A 26549-nucleotide genomic window follows, 5' to 3' on the forward strand; every position below is an offset into this window, starting at 1 on the left:
TTGGGTTCCTGTCACCTGTAATGAAAGATCCCTGCCTGACACAGTCTCCGAGTTGGTCAGACTGAGTAGAGGGTCATTTCAGCTGACTCAGAGAGGCTGATTTGTAGATCAGGAAGCCAACTGATTCATTTACCAGGAGAAATTCAACTGCTCATTGGATCATCGTTTCAAGTCATTATTGCTGGTGTCTCCTTTTCCTGGAGAAAAAGCACGTGGATTGACAAATGGACGCTTGGAACCCTCTTGGTGAGCAGGCCCCTGTGCCAGCGGTGATTTTTGTGGCTAGTGGCATCGGGCTAGGGCGATCCTAGCCAAGAAGGGCAATCCTCATGCCAAGAAGGAAGAAGGTTGTCAAAGAGGCTGGGCAACTGGGTGTGGCCAGAGGTGCTGCTGGGACCACAGCCTGGGCTTGTCACACTGCAGTCCTCTTCTCTCTGGTCATTCAGACCACCTTCTTCAGTCAGCACCTTCCTGCAGGCGAAGCTCAGGACCCATGAGTGGGCTCAAGTGCCTGAAGATGATGACACTTCCATCCTGGCTTCCCAAACTGTAGCCTCAGGCCACCTGGACGCAGCTACTCCTGACGCCTCTGAGGGCAGCTGTCCTGTCCAAGCCCCTGCAAGAAGCAGATCGTGTAACCCCATCCACCCAACCCTGAGCAACAGAGGCGCCCTGGTGGGCTGCCTGTCAAGAGGCCTGGCAGGGCACAGGCAGGGCAGTCAGTGACTTGGGGCCTGGCTTGAAAACACAGGCTGGCTCAGGGGAGGGGTCTTAAAAGACCCAAAGGAAGCTGCAGTTCGTGGTGGGCTCTACGGCTGGAGGTTGGGTAGACTCAGGGGCTGGGGTTGGCCGCAAGTGGCCAGGTGCCAGTTGAAGTTACCGGGGAGTAGAGATTGTGGGAGAGAAAGAAGCCTGGGTAGGAAGAGAAACAGAGTGGGGGCCAGAGAGAGACAGACAGACAGACAGATTGGCTAACAGAGAGACGGTAGCTGAATCCCAGAACTGCCCCGTTTCTGGTCCTTCCCTAGACTTGACTAGGGGGCTTCACAGTATCTTCGGGGCCACCACCCTGCCTTACCAGAAGCGTTGGCAAATCCCAGCGCTTTTCCGGGGTGATGCCAGCACGTCGCTGATGCGCTGCATCAAACTGAAAGCCGCAACCGAGCAGGCCATTTCTGCTGCTGCAGGCTGGGCTGCTACCTTGCACAATGACCTACGACTTTACTCTTAGAGGGAACTTTCAACTTCGGGTTGGGGTCTCCTTGGTGTCTTCGTATGTGCAGGTTGGAATCTTGTCTCAACCACTGAAACCCACAGATGTGTGTCCTGGGCCTCACTATCCTCACCTCTTAAATGGCCATTCTGCAGCCTGCTCCATTATGACAGCATTGAACTTTATCTGAACCCTGTGCTCCCAAAAGGCAACTATGATTAAGAAATTCCCGGGACTTCCCTGGTGGCGCAGCGGTTAAGAATCCGCCTGCCAACGCAGGGGACACAGGTTTGAGCCCTGGTCCGGGAAGATACCACATGCTGCAGAGCAACTAAGCCCGTACGCCACAACTACTGAGCCTGTGCTCTACATTCCGCGAGCCACAACTACTGAGGCCACGTGCCTAGAGCCCGTGCTCTGTAACAAGAGAAGCCACTGCAATGAGAAGCCCACGCACCGCAACGAAGACCCAACGCAGCCAAAAATAAAGAAAGAAAGACTTGAAATGATACAAAGGTCCTGTAATAAGAGAACGAATGAACGAAAAAATTCCCCCACCTCTTTAAGTTCTGGGGAAACAGGACCACCTTGCTCTCTCATATTCCAAGAAAACAACCCGCCTACATCCTTTCTTGCTATTCCCACGAGACTGGTTGATGACTCCCTGGTTCACCTGCTCTCTAAAACCTCACGCCCCTTCCTTTTCTTTGAGAGGGTTCTCGTTAATGAACCTCCTCTCTACTGCAGTAGCCTGCATAAAATTTGTCATTGTCTGGTGCCTTTTGCTTTAACGATTACTAGAAGCTGTTGTAAGCATCTGTTGGGTGGGGCATCTGGAGTCCCAGGTTCCAGTCCTGGTTCACCCAGGCCTGGCTTCCCTTTCTGCCAGGTTTCAGTTTTCGTTGAGAGCTCCCTAAGGGCCCCTTACTTTCAGGATGTGAGTGGCAACTCAGCCTCTGCACGGGGAGGCGGGGCCTATACAGCAGCTGTAATATTTGCATGCCGCCACCAGAGGGCGGCGGCTCCGCGGAAGAAGGCCCTGGCCGCTGCACCCGCTCGCTCCCGCAGAGCCTTTAAAATGCGCTTTGGAAGTGGAAGCCAGGCAGCGTTTTCAGCCCTCGAGTGCTTTCCGCTGGTACACGCCGTTGCACTCCAGGCATTTCTTTTTTGCTCCCGCCTCCGGAGAGTCCTCCTCCGCCGATGTCAGTCAGAAGACTCGTGAGTGAGCTGGAGAGGGCCCAAAAGCCAGCCTTGAGCCTCTGGGCCCCTAGCGCTTGTCTGGGGACCATGTCCCTTCCCTTCGTGCGGCCCTCTGGCCCCCTTCTCTATTTAAGACAAGTTGAAGAATCTTTCAGGCTGCAGGCAAATGGGGAGGAGAGGCAGAAGGGAGGAGTCCAAAGAGGACTGCTTGGGGGGCAGCACTTAACCAGGCACTGCCATCAGCCAGTTGGAGCATCACAATGTCACCTTAAAGTGGGCAAGGCAAGAGCTGTTACCCAGCCTGAAGGATGGGGAAACAGGCTCCCAGAGAGAAAAAGGGATTAGCCTCTGGTAGCACAGCTAGTAAATGGCAGAAATAGGACAAGAACTCGGTTATCCAGACCCCAAACCAGGAGCTCTTGGGGTGGCCAGGCACACACAGACAGAGATTGTTCACCACTTGGCAAAATTAAACATGGGCCGCTCCAACAGAAAGGGGTCCTGGACATCCTTCAGGGTGGAAACCAAAATGCAGCCATTGAAAGGACTCAAATTGTCGAGTTTGAAGTATTGATGTGGTAAGATGATCACATTTGCTTTTTCAAGTGTATAAGTCTACATACACATTTGAAAAGCAAATATAAATACCAAAGCTAAATATAAATTAAAAGCAAATATAGGGGGCTTCCCTGGTGGCGCAGTGGTTGAGAGTCTGCCTGCCGATGCAGGGGACACGGGTTCGTGCCCCGGTCTGGGAAGATCCCACATGCCGCGGAGCAGCTGGGCCCGTGAGCCATGGCCGCTGAGCCTGCGCGTCCGGAGCCTGTGCTCCGCAACGGGAGAGGCCACAACAGTGAGAGGCCCGTGCACCGCAAAAAAAAAAAAAAAAAAAAATCAAATATAGGGACTTCCCTGGTGGAGCAGTGGTTAAGAATCCACCTGCCAATGCAGGGAACGTGGGTTCGAGCCGTGGTCCGGGAAGATCCCACATGCTACAAACTAACTAAGCCCGTGTGCCACAACTACTGAGCCTGGGATCTAGAGCCCACGAGCCACAACTACTAAGCCTGTGCACCACAACTACTGAAGCTTGTGTGCCCTAGAGCCTGTGCACCACAACTACTGAGCCCACGTGCCACAACTACTGAGCCTGCGTGCTGCAACTACTGAAGCCCCCGCGCCTAGAGCCTGTGCTCCACAACAAGAGAAGCCACCACAAGGAGAAGCCCGTGCACTGCAAGGAAGAGTAGCCCCTACTCGCCACAACTAGAGGAAGCCCACGAGCAACAACAAACACCCAACGCAGCCAAAAAAAAAAAAAAAAAAAAAAAAAATTAAAAAAAAAAAGCAAATATAAAGCAGCCAGACTGTACACAGTGGGCTGTCTCTGGTGGTTGGAATAGCAGTAGTGGGAGGAGGGTTTTCATTTTCTCTGGATTGTTCAAATTGTTCATTACTCACATATATAAACCAGAAATGAGAAGAATGATTCCCTATTTCTGTTTGACAAAAAGTAATACCTCCTTGTTAAAGAGTTAGAAAGTACAAAAGAGTATGAAGAAAATGAAATTCATCAGTAACCCACCTTCCTCCCCATAGATATTGATGTTTTTCTTTCTGGTTGGTTTCTTTCTCTACAAGACGTGAATAACAGTATTAACTGTAGAGGAATGTTGTGAAGATTGAGGGAGAGGGTGTATATAATAGCTAACATTCCAGAAGCGTTAGCCATTTTTATATATAACAAAATCAGTACCGCACTGTATATATTTTTTATATGCTGGTGTTTTCACTTACAACATTGCTTCATGAACAGTTCCCCATGTCAACTCTTCTTTAAAAATGATATTTTTAGTGACTGCACGAAATTTCATTATATTTAAGTACAGTTTATTTAACCAATCCCCGATCGTTGAACCTTTAGATTGTTTCCAAATTTTGCTGTTAAAATAACAGTGAGATTAACATTTTTAAACATCTCTCCTTGTCAGCATTTCTGATTACTTCCTTAGATGGATTTCTGGAGGTAGGATTACTGGGACAAAGGGTGCAAATATTTTTCAGGCTTTTGATTCAGGTTACCAAATTGCTTCCCAGAATGATCTTGCCAATTTACACTCCCACCTGCCGTGCGTGAGAATGCCTGCCCCAGAACACACAAAGGAGGGATTTTTTGGCGATGGGTGAGATTTGATTATGTTGCTGGTCTGAGGAGAAGGAGCCCCGTAGGGAGGGAGGGTTTAAATTTTAGGAGAGAGAGAGGATGTCGAAAGGAGTGAGGTCCCTGGGAGAAAGGGATGGGGTTTTGAAGCACACTTATAGGAATTGTCTTGGATTTAAGAAGGGACACCTCGTTTTCTGAGATGGGTGGAAAGAGGTGTGATTGGGTGTGGATATACAGTCACTGTAAGTAGGTAGGTGAGAGTCAGGAGAGCTAGTCTCTAGGGGTCCCGTTTGCTCAATAAAGTAGGAGGCTGAGTCATCTATGCCAAGGTAAAAGCTGAGGGCTAAGGAGGAGACTTGAGGCAGGGCTGAGGGATGCCACCCTTTAACTTCCAGGGAGTAAAAGTGTTGACAGTCCAGTTGAAGCGGATGACCTTGAGTTTGTGGTGGCAGCATTCTTAAGGGCTGTGTGTACGTTACAGCATGTAGCCACCTAGGGAGAGAAAAACTTGTACACTTATTAATCTAAACCAAATCTTTCAAAGTATGTGGTAAACAGTAGAAAACAATGAGGCTGGAGGAGTCATGGTAGTAAAAAGTTTATGAACTTCTGGAGCTGTACCAAACTTTCAAGGAACTGTTAATTCCTGTCTTCTATAAGTTTTTCCAAAAAACTAGAAAAGAGCAAAAGCTGCCCAGATCATTTTATGAAACCAGTGTAATCTTGGTTCCAAAATCAGTAAAGACAAAGACAAAATTAATGAAAGAATAGGCTTGTTTCAACTATGATGTAGATATAAAAATCCTAAATAAAGTATCAGCTAACTAACCCAGTCATATAACCCAGTTTTATATTTAAAACAATTTATTTTGATCAAGTAGGGTTTATCCCAGGAATTTCAGGTTGGCTCAACATCAGAAATCACCTCATTAATAAAAGACAAAAATCATACAAGTATCTCAACTGGTGAAGAAAAAGCATTTGATAAAGTTCATGACCTATTTATGGTTCAATAACTTAGCAAACTGGATATAGGAAAGACATTTTTAACTTGGTAAAGGTGATATATCAAAAACTTAAACCAATCATACTTAAAAGATTTTAAGTGCATTTTTTTTAAAATCTGGAAAAAAATACGGAATCCAACTGTACTGCTACCATTCAACATACAATAATGGAAGTTCTAGACAAAGCTATTAGGAAGAAAGAATAAGAGATAGACGGATTAGAAGAGAAAAGATAAAAGTATCATGTTGGGGCTTCCCTGGTGGCGCAGTGGTTGGGAGTCCGCCTGCCGATGCAGGGGACGTGGGTTCGCGCCCCGGTCTGGGAGGATCCCACATGCCGCGGAGCGGCTGGGCCCATGAGCCATGGCTGCTGAGCCTGCACGTCCGGAGCCTGTGCTCCGCAACGGGAGAGGCCCGCGTACCGCAAAAAAAAAAAAAAAGTATCATGTTGAATGGGTAAAGAAGAATGGAGATACACACACACACACACATATATAAAATCTTCTTTAATGGAACATTACTCAGCCATAAAAACGAATGAAATAATGCCATTTGCAGCAACATGGATGGACCTGGAGATTATCATGCTAAGTGAAGTAAGTCAGAAAGAGAAAGAAAAATACCATATATCACTTATATGTGGAATTTTAAATATGATACAAATGAACTTATTTACAAAACAGAAAGAGACTCATAGACGTAGGAAACAAACTATGGTTACCAAAGGAGGAAGGAGGTGAGCGAAGGATAAATTAGGAGTTTGAGATTAGCAGATACAAACTACTATATATAAAATAGATAACAAGGTCCTACTGTATAGCACAGGGAACTATATTCAAGAGCCTGTAATGAACCGTAATGGAAAGAATATGAAAAACATATACATGTATAAACCGAACCACTTTGCTGTACACCAGAAACTAACGCAACAGTGTAAATCAGCTATACGTCTATTAAAAAACTATCATCATGTAGAAATAATATTTTCATTTGCCTCGTAAAAACAAAGAGAAACAACAGATAGACCGTTAAAACTATTAAGAGAATTCAGTAAAATCCCCAGATACAATATTAACCTAAAAAAATAAATCCGTAACATTTTTCTTCACCAGCAGAACCAACTTCTAGTTACAATAGCAGCAAAAAAGCGTGTACAATGCCTAGGAATGAACTTAACCAAGAATATAAAAGAAACCGAGTTGGAGGCGGGCGCTCGCTGAGGCAGGAGGAGGGCTCTGGGCCCGCTGCCCGACAGGGATTTAGCCCGCAGAACTCGGCTCCGCGCACGCGCGCGCGACCCCACACCCGCCCACTCATCCACCTACCCACTCCCTGCGCCGCCTCTTCCCACCCTGAGCAGAGCCGCCGAGGAGGATAAACACCCAGGACAGTAGTATTTTGCCTTTGAGTAACTGTCCCCAGCTCCAGTGCTGCAGGCCCATTGTTCCGAGGCCTCTGTGGTGCGCCTGATGCCCCTCACCCACTGTCGAAGATCCCCGGTGGGCGAGGGGGCGGCAGGGATCCTTCTCTCTCAGCTCTAATATATAAGGACGAGAAGCTCACTGTGACCCAGGACCTCCCTGTGAACGTTGGAAAACCTCACATCGTCCACTTCCAGTATGAGGTCACCGAGGTGAAGGTCTCTTCCTGGGATGCAGTCCTGTCCAGCCAGAGCCTGTTTGTAGAAATCCCAGATGGATTATTAGCGGATGGGAGCAAAGAAGGATTGTTAGCACTGCTAGAGTCTGCCGAAGAGAAGATGAAAGTGAACTACGTCTTCATCTGCTTCAGGAAGGGCCGGGAAGACAGAGCTCCACTCCTGAAGACCTTCAGCTTCTTGGGCTTTGAGATTGTGCGTCCAGGCCATCCCTGTGTCCCCTCTCGACCAGATGTGATGTTCATGGTTTACCCCCTGGACCAGAACTTGTCCGATGAGGACTAATGGTCATAGAGGATGCTTTGCCCAAGAGCCACAGTGGGGGAAGAGGGGAAGTTAGGCAGCCCTGGGACAGAGGAGGGAGCTTCTTGCTGTCTAGGGAAGGACGCTGAGGGGCTCAGGGTGGGGGTTGCCTATTGTGCTGTCAGCGTTGACTCGTTGAAATTGTTTTCCATAAAGAACAGTATAAACATATTATTCACATGTAATCACCAATAGTAAATGAAGATGTTTATGAACTGGCATTAGAAGCTTTTTAAACTGCGCTGTGTGATGTGCTCTATCTAGCCTAGGGGAGGACATTGCCTAGAGGGGGAGGGACTGTCTGGGTCCAGGGGCAAGGCCTGGAGAGCTGGTGGACAGCACTGTCAGGCTGAGGTTCCCCTGCTGTTGGGCTTTCTTTTTTGGTTTTTAAGACCTGTGTATTTTCTTTCCTTGCTTCCTGTCACCCTGGGGACTCCGGAGTATAGGCTTTTCAGCCCCTGGGCAGTGTCCTTCAGTTGTTTTTGACACTCCACCTGGGCTTCTCTCTGTGCATTTGTGTCTGGCCTGGAGAAAGCAGGTCTGACCGCTCCTTTACAGCTTCGTGTTATTCTGGCATTTGGTTAAGCTGGCTTAATCTGTTTCACGTTATCAGTGCATTTAAAATAGGGGCATTGAAGTTCACTCCCACCACCAGGGCTTTTTTTGGGGTGCCTGGGCCTTAAAAAACACTAGCCAAACTCCAATTCTCAAATTACGGCCAGGAGTTCTCGCTCTTGGCCGCAGGCCCAAGGTATGTCCTTCCTAGGGTCACAGACAGCAGAGGGCAAGAGGAAGAGCAGCTCAGGGCCTGGGGGTTGTGGGAGAATCTGCTCCGAGGGACTGGACGCCTCTGCCTGGTTAAGTCTAGTGCTAACGGCGCCCCTCCCTGACAGGTTCTGAGTAGTGCCTGAGACCCTGCTCCCCTGGGCTTGGCAGTGGCACTGAGGGTATAGAAGTGGCCTGCCCTTTTCTGTTTTCACTGAACAGCTTGTTCTAAGGGGGGAGGAAGGGGGAGAGGTCTAGCCTGGGCGAGGGGGTGGGGGTGTCAGGGAGGCAAGTGTGTTGTGTTACTGTGTCAATAAACTGATTGAAAGTTGTGAAAGAAAAGAAAAGAAGCCTATGAAGAAAACTTTAAAACTCTACTAAAGGATGTAGAAATTAACCTGAAGAAATTGAGGGAAATTTTATGCTCTTGGATGGAATTACTTAATGTTACACAGGAGTCAGTCCTTTATGAATTAATTTATGTATGCAATGAAATCCCAGTAAAGATTCCAGGTATATTTTCCAGGAACTTGATATACTCATTCTAAAATTGATGTGGATGAGCAGGATTAAGTCAACCTTACAAGAGTGAGGAGCAGCACACTGCAAAGCCATGTAAGAAGCCAGACGAAGCAAAACGAGAAGATTGTTTTGCACAGAAACAGACCAATAGACCATGGAACAGAACAGACAACTCAAAGTCAGACCATGAGCATACGGTTGTTAGGCATCGCACATCAATGAAGCAGGGGCAGATTAAACCAGCTCAGTAGATGGAGAAAGACAAAGTAGGATTCCTGCCTGACACCGAATAGAAATGTACACTCTAAATGACAAAAGACCTCAATGTGAAAAGTAAAACTCTACAGCTAATGGAAGAAAATATAAGAGGGTACCTTTGGGACCTGGGTTGAGAACGGAACTCCTTATACAAAACCTCAAAAGCACAAACCCAGAAGGAAAAACATGGATTAATTTGATAATGTCAAAATTAAGGATATCTGTTCAAAAGTGGATACCATGGACAATAGGTGATAGAATGGGAGAAGATATTTGTAAATCTAAAAATGATAAGGAATTACTATATAGAATATACAGGTTACTCATGCAAACCAAAAAGCAGAGAGGCTTCCCGTTTCCAGTTGGGCAGGTAAGGAGCTTGGAAGTCTGTACTCTGTCCTAACAGGTGAAAAGCTGAAAAAAACCGAGAATAAACAACCCTTCTTAGACCTGTCATAGAATTGAGGACACAGGGCAAACCACTGCTCCAAAAAGTGGAAACACAGACAGGTGGATACTCACAGCTACCAGAGCAGAAACCCATGGACAGAGACCTCCCTGGGAACAAGCAGTAGGGAAACCTCAGCTGTGATTGGTGAATTGCTGGAGACTCCATGTGGACAAGTTTGAGATTTAAAAACTCCAGGGGGGCCCAGTCTCAGAGAGGCGCCCAAACTTTTGTTGAGTTTTACCTCTAGGAGCTCTACCAGGGTGTCACAGCAAATGTCAGAGAAAAATCGGGTCATGCTTCCAGCAGGGGGAGACAAAAAGTAACCATTTTGAAATATGTCAGAGGGTTCCATTCTTCTTAACACCCCCAGAAGAAACCATTTTACCCCAGCCTAACCTGCTGGGATTTCAGCAGAGACTAAACAATCTGGGGGAAAGAAAATCCCCAACTCCAGCCAGCTCTAGCCACCCTGTTCCACTTAAGGGGCTGAAAAAAAAACAGAAGCACTTGTGAAGTTCACAATCCAGAGGTACATTCTCACTAAAAGACTGAGCCCTGGGCTTCCCTGGTGGCGCAGTGGTTAAGAATCCGCCTGCCAGTGCAGGGGACAAGGGTACAAGCCCTAGTCCGGGAAGTTCCCACATGCCGCGGAGCAACGAAGCCCGTGCGCCACAGCTACTGAGCCTGCGCTCTAGAGCCCGCGAACCACAACTACGGAAGCCCGAGTGCCTAGAGCCCGTGCTCCACAACAAAAGAAGCCACTGCAATGAGAAGCCTGTGCATCGCAACAAAAAGTAGCCCCTGCTCACCACAGCTAGAGGAAGCACGCACGCAGCACGGAAGACCCAAGGCAGCCAAAAATAAATAAATAAAATTAATTAATTAATTAAAAAAAAAAGAAAAAGACTGAGCCCTAACCATAGGACTATAGGACTCCCCTCCTCACTTCCCCCTCTACCACATGACTACAGGCCTATTTACTGCAGTTCCTTTACATCATGTCTGGCTTTCAAAAAAATTACAACGCATACTCAAAGGCAAAAAACACAGTTTGAAGAGACAGAGCAAGCACCAGAACAAGACTCAGACCTGGCAGAGCTGTTGGAATTATCAGATTAGGTTTTAAAATAACTATGATTATTATGTTAAGGGCACTTAGATGGATAAAGTAAACAACATGCGAGAACAGATGGGCAAGTTATGCTGAGAGATGGAAATTCTAAGAAAGAGTCCAAAAGAAATGCTAGAGATCAAAAACACGATAACAAAAATGAAGAATGCCTTTGATGTACTCATTAGTAGACTGGACATGGTTGAGGAAAGAATCTCTGAGCTTGAGGATATGTTTATAGATGCTTCCAAAACTGAAAAGCAAAGAGAAAGATGACTGAAAAGAAAAATGGAACAGGATATCCAAGGACTGTGGAGAACTGCAAAAGGTGTAACATACACATAATAGGAGTACTAAAGAATGAGAGAAAGGAACAGGAGAAATATTTGAAGCAATAAGGACTGAGAATTTCCCAAAATTAATATCAGACACCAGAACACAGATCCAGGAAGCTCAGAGAACACTAAGCAGGATAAAAACAACAACAACAACAACAAAACAAACCTACTATACCTTCAAATTGCAGAAAATCAAAGATAAAGAAAAAATACTGAAAGAAGCCAGGGGGGGAAATCACCTTACCTACAGAGGAACAAAGATCAGAATTACATCTGACTGCTCCTCAGAAACCATGCAAGTAAGAAGAGTGTGTAGTGAAATATTTCATCTTGAGAGAAAAAAAACCTCATCAACTTAGAATTCTGTATCCTGAGAAATTATCCTTCCAAAGTGAAGGAGGAATAAAGGCTTTCTCAGACAAACAAAACTTGAGGGAATTTGTTGCCAGTAAACCTGTCCTGCAAGAAATGTTAAAAGAGGTTCTTCAGAGAGAAGGAGATGATATAGGTCAGAAACCTGGACCTACATAAAGAAAGGAAGAGCATTAGAGAAGGAATAAGTGAAGGTAAAATTAAAAACTTTTAGAATTCTTATTCTTAATAGAGAAAATAATAACAGCAACAACGTATTCAATGATTATAGCTTATGTATAAGTGAAAGTAATGACAGCAGTTATCCAAGGCATGGGAAGAAGGAATTAGGAATATTTGGTTATTGTAAAGTACTTACAGTACCCATGAAGTGGTACAGTGTTATTTGAAAATGGACTTTGATTAGTTGTAAATGTATATTGCAAACTCTAGGGAAACCTCTGAAAAAGTTTTTTTATCAAAAGTTATCAGAAGCGTAACAGATAATGCTAAGAAAAGAGAGAAAATGGAATCATATAAAATGCTCAGTTAAAACCACAGAAGGAATAAAAATATTAGAGGACAAAAATAGGAACAGAAAACTGGGGTAACATATAGAAAACAGTAACAAATATAGTAGATATTAATCCAGCTATGCCAATGATCATTTTATTTATTTATTTATTTTTTTGTGGCTGCGTTGGGTCTTCATTGCTGCGTGCAGGCTTTCTCTAGTTGTGGCGAGTGGGAGCTACTCTTTGCTGTGGTGCACAGGTTTCTCAGTGCAGTGGCTTCTCTTGTTGTGGAGCACGGGCTCTAGGCACATGGGCTTCAGTAGTTGCGGCACGTGGGCTCGGTAGTGTGGCACGTGGGCCCTAGGGTGCTCATGCTTCAGTAGTTGCGGCACGTGGGCTCAATAGTTGTGGCGCATGGGCTCTAGGGAGTGTGAGCTTCAGTAGTTGTGGCGCACGGGCTTAGTTACTCTGTGGCATGTGGGATCTTCAGGGACCAGGGCTTGAACCTGTGTCTCCTGCATTGGCAGGTGGATTCTTAACCACTGAGCCACCAGGAAAGTCCCTCAATGATCATTTTAAATGTCAGCAGTCTAAATATACCAACTAGAAGACAAAGAGTGTCAGAGTGGATTAAAAAGAATGACCCAATTATGTTGTCTATAAAAAACACACTTTAAATATAAAGACACAAATAGGGAATTCCCTGATGGTATGGTGGTTAGAATTCTGCACTTTCACTGCCAAGGACATGGATTCAATCCCTGGTCAGGGAACTAAGATCCCACAAGCCACACAGCACGACCAAAAAAAAGGAAAAATATATAAAGACACAAATAGTTTAAAAGTAAAGGGATGGAGAAAGGTACACCATGATAACATCAATTAAGAGAAAGCTTTATTAATTTTGGATGGAGAAGACTACAGAGCAACGAAAGTTATCAGGGATAAAGAGAGGCGTTATATAACAATAAGAGGATCCGTTCTCCAAGAAGACACAACAATCCTTAACATGTATGCACCTAACAATTAGACTGTCAATATATCTGAGTCAAAACTGATAGAACTGCAAGAAGAAATAGATGGATCCACTATCATCGTTGGAGACTTCAACACCTCTATCAGAAATAGACAACCTGACCAGGCAGAAAATCAGTAAGGACGTACATGAACACAAAACATCATCAATCAAGTGGATATAATTGATGTCCATCCAACAATTTCAGAATACACAGTCTTCTCAAGCTCATATGGAACATTCACCAAGATAGAACATTCACCTGCATTGACCATATTCTGGGCCACAAAACACACCTTAACAAACTTAAAACAGAGATCATACAATGTCAGCTCTCAGACCACAATGGAGTTAAAGTAGAAATCAATAACAAAGATAGCTGGAAAATCCTGAGGTACTTGAATATCAAACAAGACACTTCTAAATGACACATGGGTCAAAGAAGAAGTCTCAAGAGGAATTTTAAACTATTTGGAAGTAAATGAAAATGAAAATACGATTAATCAAAAATTGTGTGATGCAACGAAAGCAGTGCTGAGAGAGAAATTTACGGCATCAATGCATGTATTAGAAAAGAAGAAAGATCTAAAATCAATGATCTAAGCTTTCATCTCAGGAAACTAGGAAAAGAAGACCAAATTAAATCCAAAGTAAGTGAAAGGTAGCAGGTCCTATAGAATAACGGGCAAAATTTATCAACAGGCAATTTGTAAAAGTGGTAACCCCAACAGGCACGTGAAGAGAATTATTAAGAATTAAAACCATCAATAATGAGAAGTGCAATTAAGGCAACAATGAAATGTCACCTTCCACTTACTAGACTGGCAAAACTTGGAAAGCTGGGAAATGCCAAGTGTTAGCAGGTATGTGGAGATGCAGGCTCTTATGTTCTGCTGGTGGGGATGCAAAACCGTCAGCCTTTCTGGAGAGCAGTCTGGCACTACATAGACAGATATATGCATAGCCTAGGGCCCAGCAGATCCACTCCTGGGTGATATACCAGACAAAGAATCACACAGATACATCAGGGGATATGGATTAGAATGTTTACTGCTGTGTCAGTTCTGATAGTGGGCAATCACAGACATTCAGTTGTCCATCCATCTGCAGCAGAGGAGATGGGTAAAATGTGGAAGATGCACACGATAGAGTACTATGCAGCAGTTAGAGAAGCGAGGGAGTAGATGCATACATAGCAACATGAATGGACCTTAAAAACAGTGCTGAGGGGGACTTCCCTGGTGGCGCAGTGGTTAAGAATCTGCCTGGCAATGCAGGGGACATGGGTTCGAGCCCTGGTCCGGGAAGATCCCACATGCCACAGAGCAACTAAGCCCGTGCACCACAGCTACTGAGCCTGCATGCCACAACTACTGAAGCCCACACGCCTAGAGCCCGTGCTCCACAAGAGAAACCACCGCAGTGAAAAGCCCGTGCACTGCAACGAAGAGTAGCCCCCGCTTGCCGCAACTAGAGAAAGCCCGCATGCAGCAACGAAGACCTAATGTAGCCCAAAATAAATAAATAAATAAATTTAAAACAACAAACAAACAAACAAAAAAACAGTGCTGAGGGACAAAAATAAGAAGCAGAATGAGATAAACAACTCAATACTATTCCTATCAATTAAAGTACATGCACATATTTTTGTAATTTACTGTATATATGTCATTTATCAATTTGAAGAATGCATACCAGGGGCGGGGGGGGGGGGATGAGTAGGTGGACCACAGAGGATTTTTAGGACAGTGAAAATGTTCTGTATGATACCATCATGATGGATACATGTCATTATACATTTGTCCAAACCCACAGAATGTAAACACCAAGAGTGAACCGTAATGTAAACTCTGGGCTTTAGGTGATTCTGATGTGTGAGTGCTGATTCATCAGTTGTACCCTCTGGTGGGGATGCTGTACAAGTGTACCCTCTGGTGGGGATGCTGTAAATAGGGAAGGCTATGCATGTGTTGGAACAGGGGGTATATGGGAAATCTCTGCACTTTCTTCTTAATTTTGCTGTGAACCTAAAACTGCTCCAAGAAAAATGAAGTATTTAAAAAATAAATATAAAATTTTAAAATGCATATACAAAAAACTTGAAATGGATCATAAACCTAAAACTACACAACTTCTAGAAGAACACATATGAGAAAATCTTTGATTTTGGGTTAGGCAGACATTTTTTTTGAATAAAAAATTGCATGAATGGCAAAAGAAAAAATTGATACATTGAACACGACCAAATTGAAAACACTGGCTTTTCAAAAGACACTGTTAAGAAAATAAGAAGGCAAGCCACAGCCTGGGAGAAATATTTGCAAAACACACGTGTGATAAAGAATTTTGTGACAGTCATCAATTTTTTTTTCTTCTTCTTCTCAGGTCTAAATCCTTCTTTGCCTGCTCTGTGATGATGGAAGTGGGCTGTGGAAATATTTCACCTGCGACATTTGGTATGATGTAATGCCAGTAGAGGAGGCTGGAAGGACAGTGAAAAAGGAAGGAATTTCCTCTTCCTGTTTCCTGAGTCCTGCAGGGTGCAGGGTCTCTTGCACTGGGCTCCTACAGGGTGCAGCTTCCCCAGCTCCCAGTTCTGGTAGCTCAGGGCAACCAGCAGAGCCCAGCTGCTAGAAGCTTCCCTCAGAACTTTCTCAAAGTGATGTGCCACTGGCAAGGCACCTGACTATGAACGACTTCTTTGAGCATCCCTCAGTTGACTTTGCAGCAACTTCCAAGGTATGGTACCTCCCTGTGGACAACATCCCCCATTCTCCCAAAGGTCCCTTTTCTAGTATCCTCCGGTAAGCCATCTAGGTGTCATCCCCACCATCCACTGAACCACACTGTGCTCTTTCCAACAAGGTCTGGAGCTTCTCCTTGGACATTCCATCTCAGCCCTGCCAGTAGTTCCTGTCCCTGTATTTGCTATTCCTGTATTCACCAGAGTTCTCTAACTTTTACCAGTCAATTCTCCATTACTCCACTCTCCTGTTAATAATTCTCCTGAATGCACCCTGATGGATACTGACTTATATCAAGAATATATAAAGAAAACTCAAAACACAGTAACAAGTAAAACACACAAACTGCTTTAAAAATGAAGAAAAGGGACTTCCCTGGTGGTCCAGCAGTTAAGACTCCACACTCCCAATGCAGGGGGCCTGGGTTCGATCCCTGGTCAGGGAACTAGATTCCGCATGCCGCAACTAAAAGATCCCACATGCCACAACTAAAGATCTGCATGCCGCAACAAAGACCTGGCCCGGCCAAATAAATAAATATTTTTATGAATAAATAAATAAATTTCCTTTAAAAAATGAAGAAAAGATTTAAACAGACACTTTACCAAATAAGATGTATGGATGGCATATAGGCCCATAAAAAGATCCTCAATACGATTAGTCATCAAGCAGTTGCAAATTAACACCACAGTGACATGCTACTAAATCACAAAATTGCTCACATCAAAAAATCTCACAATACCAGCTACTGTTGAGGATGCAGAACAACTGGAACTCTTATACATTGCTGGTGGAATGCAGAATGGTGCCTCACTTTGGAATACTATTTCTTATAATGTTAAATATACACTCATGTATATATCTCATTCATTCAATTTGCAATTCCTTAATGAAAAACGATGTTGAGGATCTTTTATAAGCTTATTTGCCATCTGTTTATCTTCTTTGGTGAGGTATCTGTTCAGAAGTTTTACCTTTTTTTCATTCTTTTTTTTTTTTATTGGCGTATAGTTGCTTTACAATGTTGTGTCAGTTTCTGCTGTACAGCAAAGTGAATCGGTTATATGTATACATATATCCCCTCTTTTTTAGATTTCCTTCCCATTTAGGTCACCACAGATCACTGAGTAGAGTTCCCTGTGCTATACAGCAGGTTCTCATTAGCTATCTATTTTATACATAGTAGTGTATATATGTCAATCCCAGTCTCTCAATTTGTCCCACCCCCCCTTCCCTCCTTGAATTTTTACCTATTTTTAAGTTGGGTTGTTTGGTTTTTTTACTGCTGAGTTTTAAGACTTCTCTATATATTTTGGATACAAGTCCTTTATCAGATATGTGTTTTGTCAATATTTTCTCTCAGGCTGTGACCTTTTCATTCTCTTAACAGCATCTTTTACAGAGCAGAAAGTTTTCATTTTCATGAAGTCTAACTTTCCCATTTCTTTTCTTTTATGAATCATGCTTTTGGTGTTATATCTAAAAATTCACTGCTAATCTAAGTTACCTAGATTTTCTCCCGTTTTCCTCTAGACGTTTTATGGTTTTGCATTTTACATGTCAGTCTGCGATCTATTTTGAGTTAGTTTTTGTGAAAGGTGTAAAGTCTGTGTCTAGACTTTTTTTTTTTTTGCCTATGGACATCCAGTGTTGTAGCACCATTTGTTGAAAAGACTCTTCTTTTTTCCACTGAACTGTCTTTGCTCCTTTGTCAAAGATCTGTTGACTACTATTGAATGTAAATTATACTTCAATAAAATTGACTCAGAAAAGGGAAAAATTACATGCACACAAAGCAAAATTACATATTTTTCAAAAATATAAACAGAAGTATGTACTTTAAACACAATAGATTGATTGCCCAGGTATATGGGAGGGTGTGTGGTATGGCTATAAAAAAGAGTGAGTGAATGAATGGATGGAACAAGTGAGGGGTCTTGCACAGATCATTGATGATCATTTTGGTGGATTGATTATTGCCATAAACGGTTCTCTCCTTCCTGGGCACTGGGCAACCCAGCTAGAAACTACATTTCCCAGCCCCACCTTGCTACTTGGTGTGACCGCGTGAATGAGCTCTCACCAGTGGGATGTGAGTAGAGGCGATTGTGCAACTTCCAGTTTCATATTCTTAAAGATATTTGCTCTGTACTCTACCTTCTATTTGGTTGTGGTGCAAAGATGGAAGTGAGTAGCACTCTCCCACTCCCTCCCTCCCCCACCATATATACACACAGCACACACGGGATTCCTGGGCACATAAAGGAGAGCAGGGAAGTCTTGAAGGAATAAGATAAGCATGAACATTTTGCTAATACAGGTGGGTCCATACCTAATCATTGTACTCTAGCATTCTACTAGAAGCCATTTATCACCGCCACTACAAAATTGAAAATAAGTACCACAGTACGTTTATAACCCACATGAAGTTAAGGTTAAATTTTTGCATCTTGTGTTCTTTTGAACCTTTTTGCATAATTTGTTTTGAGTGTGTCTCTTATACGAGGCATATGATTGATTTCTTTTTCATCTAAACTGTGTGTCTTTGTCTTCTAATCGGGGGCTTTACCTCATTGACATGTATTGTTTTGATTATGTATTTTGTTTTTGGTAATCTTGCTTATGATTCATACTTGTTTATGATTCTATTTATTTTTTTCCTGTCGTTTGTTATGCAGACGGTGTTTTGTTTGCTTTTATCTTGCTGTAATTTGGAAGATAGATATACTATTTTTAAATTCCACTAGGGTCTAAGTTTTCAAAAATGTATTATTTTTTATTTCAAAGAGACCCACACATCTTTATTATCAAGCCTATTCAGCAATATATAACCTAAAAAAAATCAGTGTCCCTCTAAGAAATATATTTCTTTGTATCTTAGCACGTCACATCCAAATGAGATGTTACAGATTCCACATACACCCCCCTCCTTTTTTGGTTTAGGGGGTAGCATGGTAAGAGTCTTGGACTTGGTACAAAATAATTATGTAATTTATCACACACACTGATACTCAGAAGTCCAGCTTTGATCTTCTTCAGTGACCCCTTTGAATCATAGCTGATCTTATTATTAGTTTTATTAGAATCTACTGACAATGTAGTGATTTTTCTTTTGTTTCTCAGCCTTTTTTTACCCCCAATGACATACATAATGAATTCACATACAAGGCACATTTTCATGAGCATAACCTGTTTTTGAGGAATATCAAACATTTCATAGACAAGTAAAATAAACAGCCCTTCAATTTTTTTTGGCATGCTATTTATAAACGCATTTTATAAACAAATGAGTAGTAAAATCAGCCCTTTAAAGAACTTTTAAAAAACTTTGTCATTTTGTATGGAAAAGTGCATAAATATAACCAACTTAATTTTTTTAATATGCAGCTTTATTTAAATTAAAATGTACCTTTTAATAAATTTTATTTTCCCCACATCTTCACACCACAGATAATATTAGGAAAGGAGCAAATATGTGCTGTTGCAGAATAAACATGAGCTCATCTTATTTTACTATTTAAAATTATAACAGAATTCAAATCTATATCGATGTGATTATGATTATGACAAATTGCCCTTGCACCATCAGTTTGTGTTTGATTTGGTCATTGCCACGTGGTTCCTAATAGAAATGATCCTCCTGTCAGGCTCTCTCCTGTGCCTTCTAGATGTGGATGTAGCCTTTGTGTTTGATTCATCTCCCCTGCCTCCTTCCCTATTAGAAATTTATCTATGGGTAAAATTAAGAAGAAAATCAAAGTAAGTATAAGAATCATGACTCACAGGCACCAGGATCATTCATAATCCCCACAACTATTTGTGGTGCCACTGTCAGGGGTAACTGCCACCAACTGAGGCCGACGTAAGTTGTGGGTCATGTGAAATTTGGGGAGCTCACTGTACCAGCCATGAGAAGGTGCATCGTAATTCAAGGGAAGCAGAGTGCGTCATTACACTTAAATGCACTCTGAGATTTTTTTTTTTTTTTTTCGGTACGCGGGTCTCTCGTTGTGGCCTCTCCCGTTGCGGAGCACAGGCTCCAGACACACAGGCTCAGCGGCCATGGCTCATGGGCCCAGCCGCTCCGCGGCATGTGGGATCCTCCCGGACCGGGGCACGAACCCATGTCCGCTGCATCGGCAGGCGGACTCTCAACCACTGCGCCACCAGGGAAGCCCCACTCTGAGTTTTCAGTTAACTAATTAATTAGTTTCAAATTAGGAAATGTTTCAAGCAATCAGAACAGTACACTCTCCACCTAGCTTAAGAGATAAAACATTAGAGAGACAATGAAAGCTCCTTCTGATTTAAAACAAAACAAAACATCTCTTAAAAAAAAAAATCAGCCTTCCTCTCCTCTTAAAAAAAAACAAAAAAACCAAACCAAAACAAAAACCCAAACCAAACCCCTCCACTTTTATGCAGTATCACATCCATCTACTAATTTATTTTTACGAATAAATAATTTTCAAAATTCAGTCTTGAACCATCCCTTGTGATTAGTTTCTTGAGACGACTTTGCCTCTGATGACATCATAACACGGTGTTACAATAATACAACTGCTGGACATTGAATCTTGAGCCATCAAATTCATGAATGAAGCTGTTTCTTTTGACTTTCTTCACCGTAAGATGTTACTGCAACACTTTTTCGTGGAATATCTAAATGCCAACAATTCAATGTTCAAAAATATAAGACTAAATGAAAAGTAAGTCTCTTGTCCATCCCTGTCCTCCGATCACTCATGACTTCTCCCAGGAGAGGTAGCTATGGCTACAGTTTCTTGTGTATCACTCCAGAAATATTCTATGTACTCAATGAATTTTCAAGCTCTATATATCGGTTAGGCTGGATGAAACAGAAAGGCCACTATCCCAGCTTAACCCAGGAGGAGCTTCTGTTTCTCATTAACGAGAAGTCTGCAGGCAGGCAGTTAAGGGTGGGCAGCATCCTCATGATATCATCCATGTCCTGTTATTTTCTATCTTTCCGCTCAGTCAGCCTTAATGTGTGGTTTTTCCTTTCTTGTTCATTGTCTCATGGTAACAAGTTGATTGTTCCACTTTCACTCTCGCATCTCTATTTCACTGATCAAGAAGTAGGAAGAAAGAGGCAAAAGTGTATTAAAAGCAGAAACATTCTCAGAGGTCTTCAGCTGCCTTCCATTTATATCCCATTGGCCACAGGGATGTCACATGGCCACTTGGAGGGAGCCTGGGAAGTGGAATAATTGCATCCTATGTCCATGAATCCTACTTTGTTTTTTTCACTTAACTATGTAATTCAATATGCTTTACCTTTTCAGGATACACATGTTCAATGTCAGTTAGATTCATTTATTTAGTTATTCATTTAACAAATGAGACTGTGTTGGTCACTTATGTGGCAGAGACTTCTTCCAATATCCATTTCTGCTGTTCTTAGAACCACTAATTTTTAGATGGACACGAGACTGCCCAGCATCCTTGTAGTGAGGTGTGGCCATGTGACAAAGTCCTGGCCTATGGGATGAGAGCCCAAATGATGCGTCCAATTTCTAGGTCCTGCCTTTGAAGAGGACACGTTTGACTACCCCCTCCTCTGTTTCCCTTCCTGCTGGCTACATTTTGGCCTCTGTGGTGTTCCGTCATGCAGAGGATATTCTGTGTGTAACAGCAGCCAGATTTACATCCTAACTAATACGTCTGTGAACGAGGCAGACATTGGCTCCAACGAGGCTAGGGGCCCACAATACAAAAAATGATAAAACTAACTTCATGCCTTCGAGGACCTCAAAATTTTGTGGGGGAAGACCAATGGATAAACCAATATCTTTGAAGGCATTGGTCAGTGCTGGAGTAGGTCAGGGACTTTGGAGCCCAGCAAATCCAATTACCTATCTTCCCCTATCTATCCATTTGTGCAGCTCCCTTAGCCATTCACCCATTTATTCATTTACCTACTTATCCATAGGTCAATTCATTTACCGGCCACCCATTCATCCTCCATTCAGTCATCACTTCCTTCCTCATAGCTCATGAGGACCCTGCAGGTGTTCTTTGTAGCGAGTTATGCAGGACCCATTCTGATGTATGTTTCTCAGATTCAAGTCAATCCGAATGGCCCCTTTTACCACAGTCTTAACAGATGCCAGGTATGGAGATCATCATACACTTACAATAGGATGATGAACCTTCATATTCAGATCACACGATAAATGCTTACTGGTGCACATTTTTAGATTTTTGTAGATAATAAAAATTATATATTCACTAGATAGTCTTTTTCAAGCAGTCCCTCCCACTTCCCCTGACCTCTCACTTCCCCTGAGTCAGATGTGACACCACCTCAGATCACAGCCAAGGCTGGGGCAATGTAGGAAGAGAAGAAGGACAAATTCGGTGTTTGCTGTAATCATCTGTGATGCTATAAAACTAAAGGCTATCCCTAGCTGTGCATTCCCTATTTTTGAGGTCTCGGGTGAGGTGGCTGACTGCCAAGGGAGACAGCAGGCTTCATTCACCTCCGGGGAATGCAACTCATTGTCTCCCTCTCTTTCTCACTTAGGTCATTTAAACAAATTTTTAAAAATTCCCTTTAACAATAAAGAGGAAACCAAGGATGCAGATTATGGCAAGAACATAGTCAAGGTATGAAATTTTGTGTTTCATTTAGTGTCTGAGAAAACAGAGCTGTTGTTAAGAAATAAGATAGTTCAGATATTGACCCCTATTAAGAAATAGTAAATGTTACTTGTCAAAGACGCTATAAACTTATTTGGTGAAAAACATTAAATATCAAACTTCAGACAAATCAAACTTCAGCAGTTGAGTCTGATAATAATGGAGCTGAACTGGGGGTGTGGGGAGGAGAACAAGGTCGGGGAAGGAAGGGAGGGAGGGCTGACATTTTTCTTTCTGAAGTTAAAAGAGCTCTGGAACCTGTAGAAATTCTACCCTGTTCTTGGTATTGGGGGTATACAACGATTCAGATCTCTTTTTCCTCCGTTCCTCGGTAGGAAATTTACTGTCTGCTCAGGTACATGAGACACACGACTGTGAAGTCAAAGAGCAGAATGGGACGATGCTACAAGCAGTGTCACCAAGGGGATATGATGTGCCACATGTCAAGTAAATAGCAGGAATAAGCAATGTGTGTTCCTCCAAAGGCTGGTAGTCACAAAGGGTTGGAAGGGCCAGGGAAGCTACTTTTCCCTCCTCTTCCTTTCCTTCCTCCCAGTTCCAGGCACTGGGGGATACAGGGAGGAAGAAAACAGAGAGAGATCTCTACCCTCCAGGAACTTGCGTTCTAGTGGGGGAAGACAGACAATAAACAAAATAAATAAAAATAATTGAGTGTATAGGACAGTGACAAGTGCTATGGAAAGAATAAAACAGGCAAAAGGAATCAGGATGGTTGTCAGGGTGTAATTGAAATTTGGTGGTCAGGGAAGGCCCCACAAGGAAGGTGTCTTGAGTAAAAACTGAAGGAGGTGAGGGAGGGATCCATGCAGGTAACTGGAGGAAGAGCCTTCCAGGCTGAGGGAGTAGTTATTCAGTGCCTACTGTGGGCCCCGCGTGACAAGATAGCAATATGTGGCTCTTTGCGAAACCATCTTCGACAAACCTTTAACACCTACTGCAAAGAATGAGAGTGTTTCTTCCTTTCCCAGGAGATGGTAGGTTGAAGGTACACGGCGGAAGGTTGCATAGAAGCAACAGCAACATTTGCATTTTTGAAAGAAGCAGTCTCTTAACCCAAATGGGGCGGATGGGAGCCTAGTAATGACTTTCCAGTCAGTGTGATGGAGGAGTTGTAGAGGGAGGGGAACATAATGAAAACGGGACAGGGAGATTTTGTTACCAAGCACTCCTTCGTTCACAACCTAGGGCAGCCGACCTGCCCTCTGCAAAGATTCTGGGTGGAGATGCTTCCACGGGTACTAGGCCAGCTGCGCTCCTGGAAGATGTACACCAGGAGCAGCTCCCCAGAAGGTGTTAGATACCATTTGAGACTCATTACACTGTCCAGAGTGCCTTAGATTACCAGGCAAAGTTGCCTCTGGCAAGGTTTAGAGAAGGAAGGACTGTCCTTCCAGGCTGGCCTCTGTAATCAGACTCTGGAGGAGTCTGCCTCCCTATAAAATACTACAAAAGGAGGCTACAGCTGAGGGGTTATTGGGCTCTTGGCTTCACTGTGAATGAGTTCCATCTCCTAGCACCAGAGAGACCTCCCGGTGCCTCAATTCTTTCATGCCTAAAATAGGAATAATAATAGTAGTACTTACCTCATAGGGTGTTCTGAGACTCACAGCCCTCAATTGGTGATAGCTATCGTTACTTAGAGTTAATTATTACTAGTAGCAATACTTCCTCAGAATTGTTGCATGGATTGCAATATGTCCAAATAAACAGATCTTAAGGGCTCCCTGAAGACTGGCAGTAGGGTTGCAGTATCTGTAGAGGTTAAGAGTGGAGGGTCTCGGCCTGAATGCCTGAGTTTGCATCCAGGATGGCCACTTAGGGGCTGTGTGCCCTTGGACAAGTTACTTAACCTCTCTGAGCTTCTCTTTCCTCATCTTTCAAGTGAAAATAATAATTGTGCACATTTCACTACCTGGAAGGAGGCTGGGCCAGGCTTTCTACAGCCAGAGCATCTGTGCTGTCCAAAGGGCCTGGCAGTGAGGGAATATTCTTCTACTAATAGAATACTTATGAATACTGATACTTTAGAATACTAATAGGATAATTACGTTATTATAGTAACAGCACCTACCTCAAAGGGTTATTATGAGGAAAAAGCGCTTGCAGAGGGCTTTACCACAGTGGCAATAACTATATGCCATTATCATTTTTCTTATCCCTATTCTGTAGATGAGGAAATTGAGGCCCAGAGAGGTGAAGAGACAGGATGCCAGGAGCATGCAGCTAGTCGTGGCAGGGGGGCACTGGAACCCAGGGGTTCCGCCCGGTGCCCCGCAGCTGCCCAGCCTGGGAACTAGACAACTCCTCTCCCTGCCCTCCCCACTCCACCCCGGAAGGCACCCTGGGAACGGAAAGCTGGCCGCCCTCCCAGTCCCAGGAGCTCCAGAGTCCTGGAGCCCTGACCCCGCTCCACCCTCCCCCATCCCTAGAACAAAGTACACTCGGCCGCGGGAACATTCCAGCCCCCAGAAGGCCAGGCGGGGTGGCGGCCGGGCTCCCGGAGCTGTGCCGGGCGTCTGCGGCCCCGGTCCAGCCCCGCGGTGCCCCTGCCCGACGCCCTCCCGGCTTCTGCGCCAGCCGAGTGTGCAGACGCAATTGCACCGGAGGAATTCTGTCTTCTCTTCCCTCACCGCCGGGACACAAAACTGAAAAGGCACGGGACGCGGTGGGCGGAGCAGATGCCGAGCAGGGCGCTGGTCCCCGCGGGCGCCGAGCGGGAGCTGAGTTCTCGGCGGCGCCAGCGCTGGGCAGAGCTGGCTCCAGGGCGCACTGGGCCCCCCCTGCCTCACTTTACTTCTTTATAAGAAATTAACGCACCCTTTTGTTTAAAAAAAAAAAAAAGGACAAGTAGAACTAGGAGAAAGCTCTCCATTCATCCTACCACTCTGAGACAACTGCGATTAATTTTGGTTATGTCCTTGCAGACAGTTCTATGCACAAAAGCACACGGTTGTATATTGACATAAAAGGGATCGTGCTGCTATAGTTTGTTTTTAAAGTAACAGACTTTAGGTTTGGGAGCAGTTTTAGGTTTACAGCAAATTGAGGACAGAGTGCAGGGTCCCTCTATCCCCTTGTTCCCACCCTCACAGTTTTCCACTATTAGTAACATCTTGCTTTGGGGTGGTACTTTTGTTACAATTGATGGACCAACACTGATACACTATTATTAACTAAAGCCCGTAGCTTAATTAAGGTTCACTCTTTGTGCTGTAAAGTTCAAAGTTTTGATAAATGCATAACGCGTCCTGTGTCCACCACTACAGTAGCATACAGAATAGTTTTACTACCCTAAAAATCCCCTGTGCTCTGCCAATTCATCCCTCCCCCTGAGACCCCTTGCGGCCACTGATCTTTTTACGGTTTCTCTAGTTTTGCATTTTCCAGAACGCCTCATGGCTGGAGTCACACAGTAAGTAGCCTTTCCAGGCTGGCTTCTTTCACTTAACAATATTCTTTTAAGCTTCCTCCATGTCTTTTCGTAGATTAATAGCTCATTTCTTTTTATCGCTGAATAATACTCCGTTGTATGAACGTACCACTGTTTATCCATTCACCTCTGGAAGGACATCTTGGTTGCCTCCAGTCTTTTGGCAGTTATAAACAGGCTGCTGTAAATATTCATGTGCGGGTTTATTGTACTGTTTTCTAGCTTGCTTTTCTAAGTTATGTTCTGAATGGCTTTTGGTGTTATAAATATAGATGTCTGTCAGCATTTTAATGGCTACATACAATCCTAGCACAGTTTATTTAACCAGCTCCTTTGTTAAACATCTAGATTGTTGCCTCTAGTCTCATAAATCTGTTCTAACTAGTTGGTCTACACCATATCTTGTGGTTAAGGCTTGGCTGACTGAGTCCTGTGTTCAAATCCTAGATACCCCACTTACTGAGTGAACCTGGGCCAAGTTTTTAATTCCCTAGGACTTGGTGAAGTCGAAATAGAAGTTGTACTTATGGTGAGGATTAAATGAGCTGATACATGCAAAGTATTTAGAATAGTTTAGAACCCAGTACATATAAACTCATAATAAAATTCAGCTCTTATAATTTATTATCTGTTGCGCACCTACCATGTGTCCTGAGCTAGCGATTGTGGAAGTTTTCAAAGACTAAATCATATGTGTGATCTTACCTTCAAGGAACTTTGAATCAGCTCCTGATGCGGGATAATGCAAAGCAGAGCAATACTGATTCCTTATGTTGTTTTCTCTGTGCCAGGTACTGTTCTGGGGCTGGGAGAAAGCAGGG

The 26549-nt window shown here is 43.7% G+C and overlaps 1 long non-coding RNA gene and 1 pseudogene across 3 annotated transcripts in view; both read left to right on the top strand.

Annotated features, from left to right (window-relative positions):
• LOC137231258 (uncharacterized) overlaps positions 1-26549 on the top strand; it is an 87841-nt gene that overhangs the window by 13187 nt on the left and 48105 nt on the right. For all 3 annotated transcript variants that reach the window (XR_010946435.1, XR_010946430.1, XR_010946432.1), the window contains exons 4-6: positions 15256-15609; positions 22162-22244; positions 26520-26549. The exon at positions 26520-26549 is cut by the window's right edge and continues 160 nt beyond it. This is a non-coding gene — a long non-coding RNA (uncharacterized lncRNA). The remainder of the gene's footprint in view (positions 1-15255; positions 15610-22161; positions 22245-26519) is intronic.
• LOC137207009 (ornithine decarboxylase antizyme 2 pseudogene) lies at positions 4593-8558 on the top strand (annotated as a pseudogene).

This window comes from Pseudorca crassidens, chromosome 1 (assembly GCF_039906515.1).
Source record: "Pseudorca crassidens isolate mPseCra1 chromosome 1, mPseCra1.hap1, whole genome shotgun sequence".
Lineage (NCBI taxonomy): Eukaryota > Metazoa > Chordata > Mammalia > Artiodactyla > Delphinidae > Pseudorca > Pseudorca crassidens.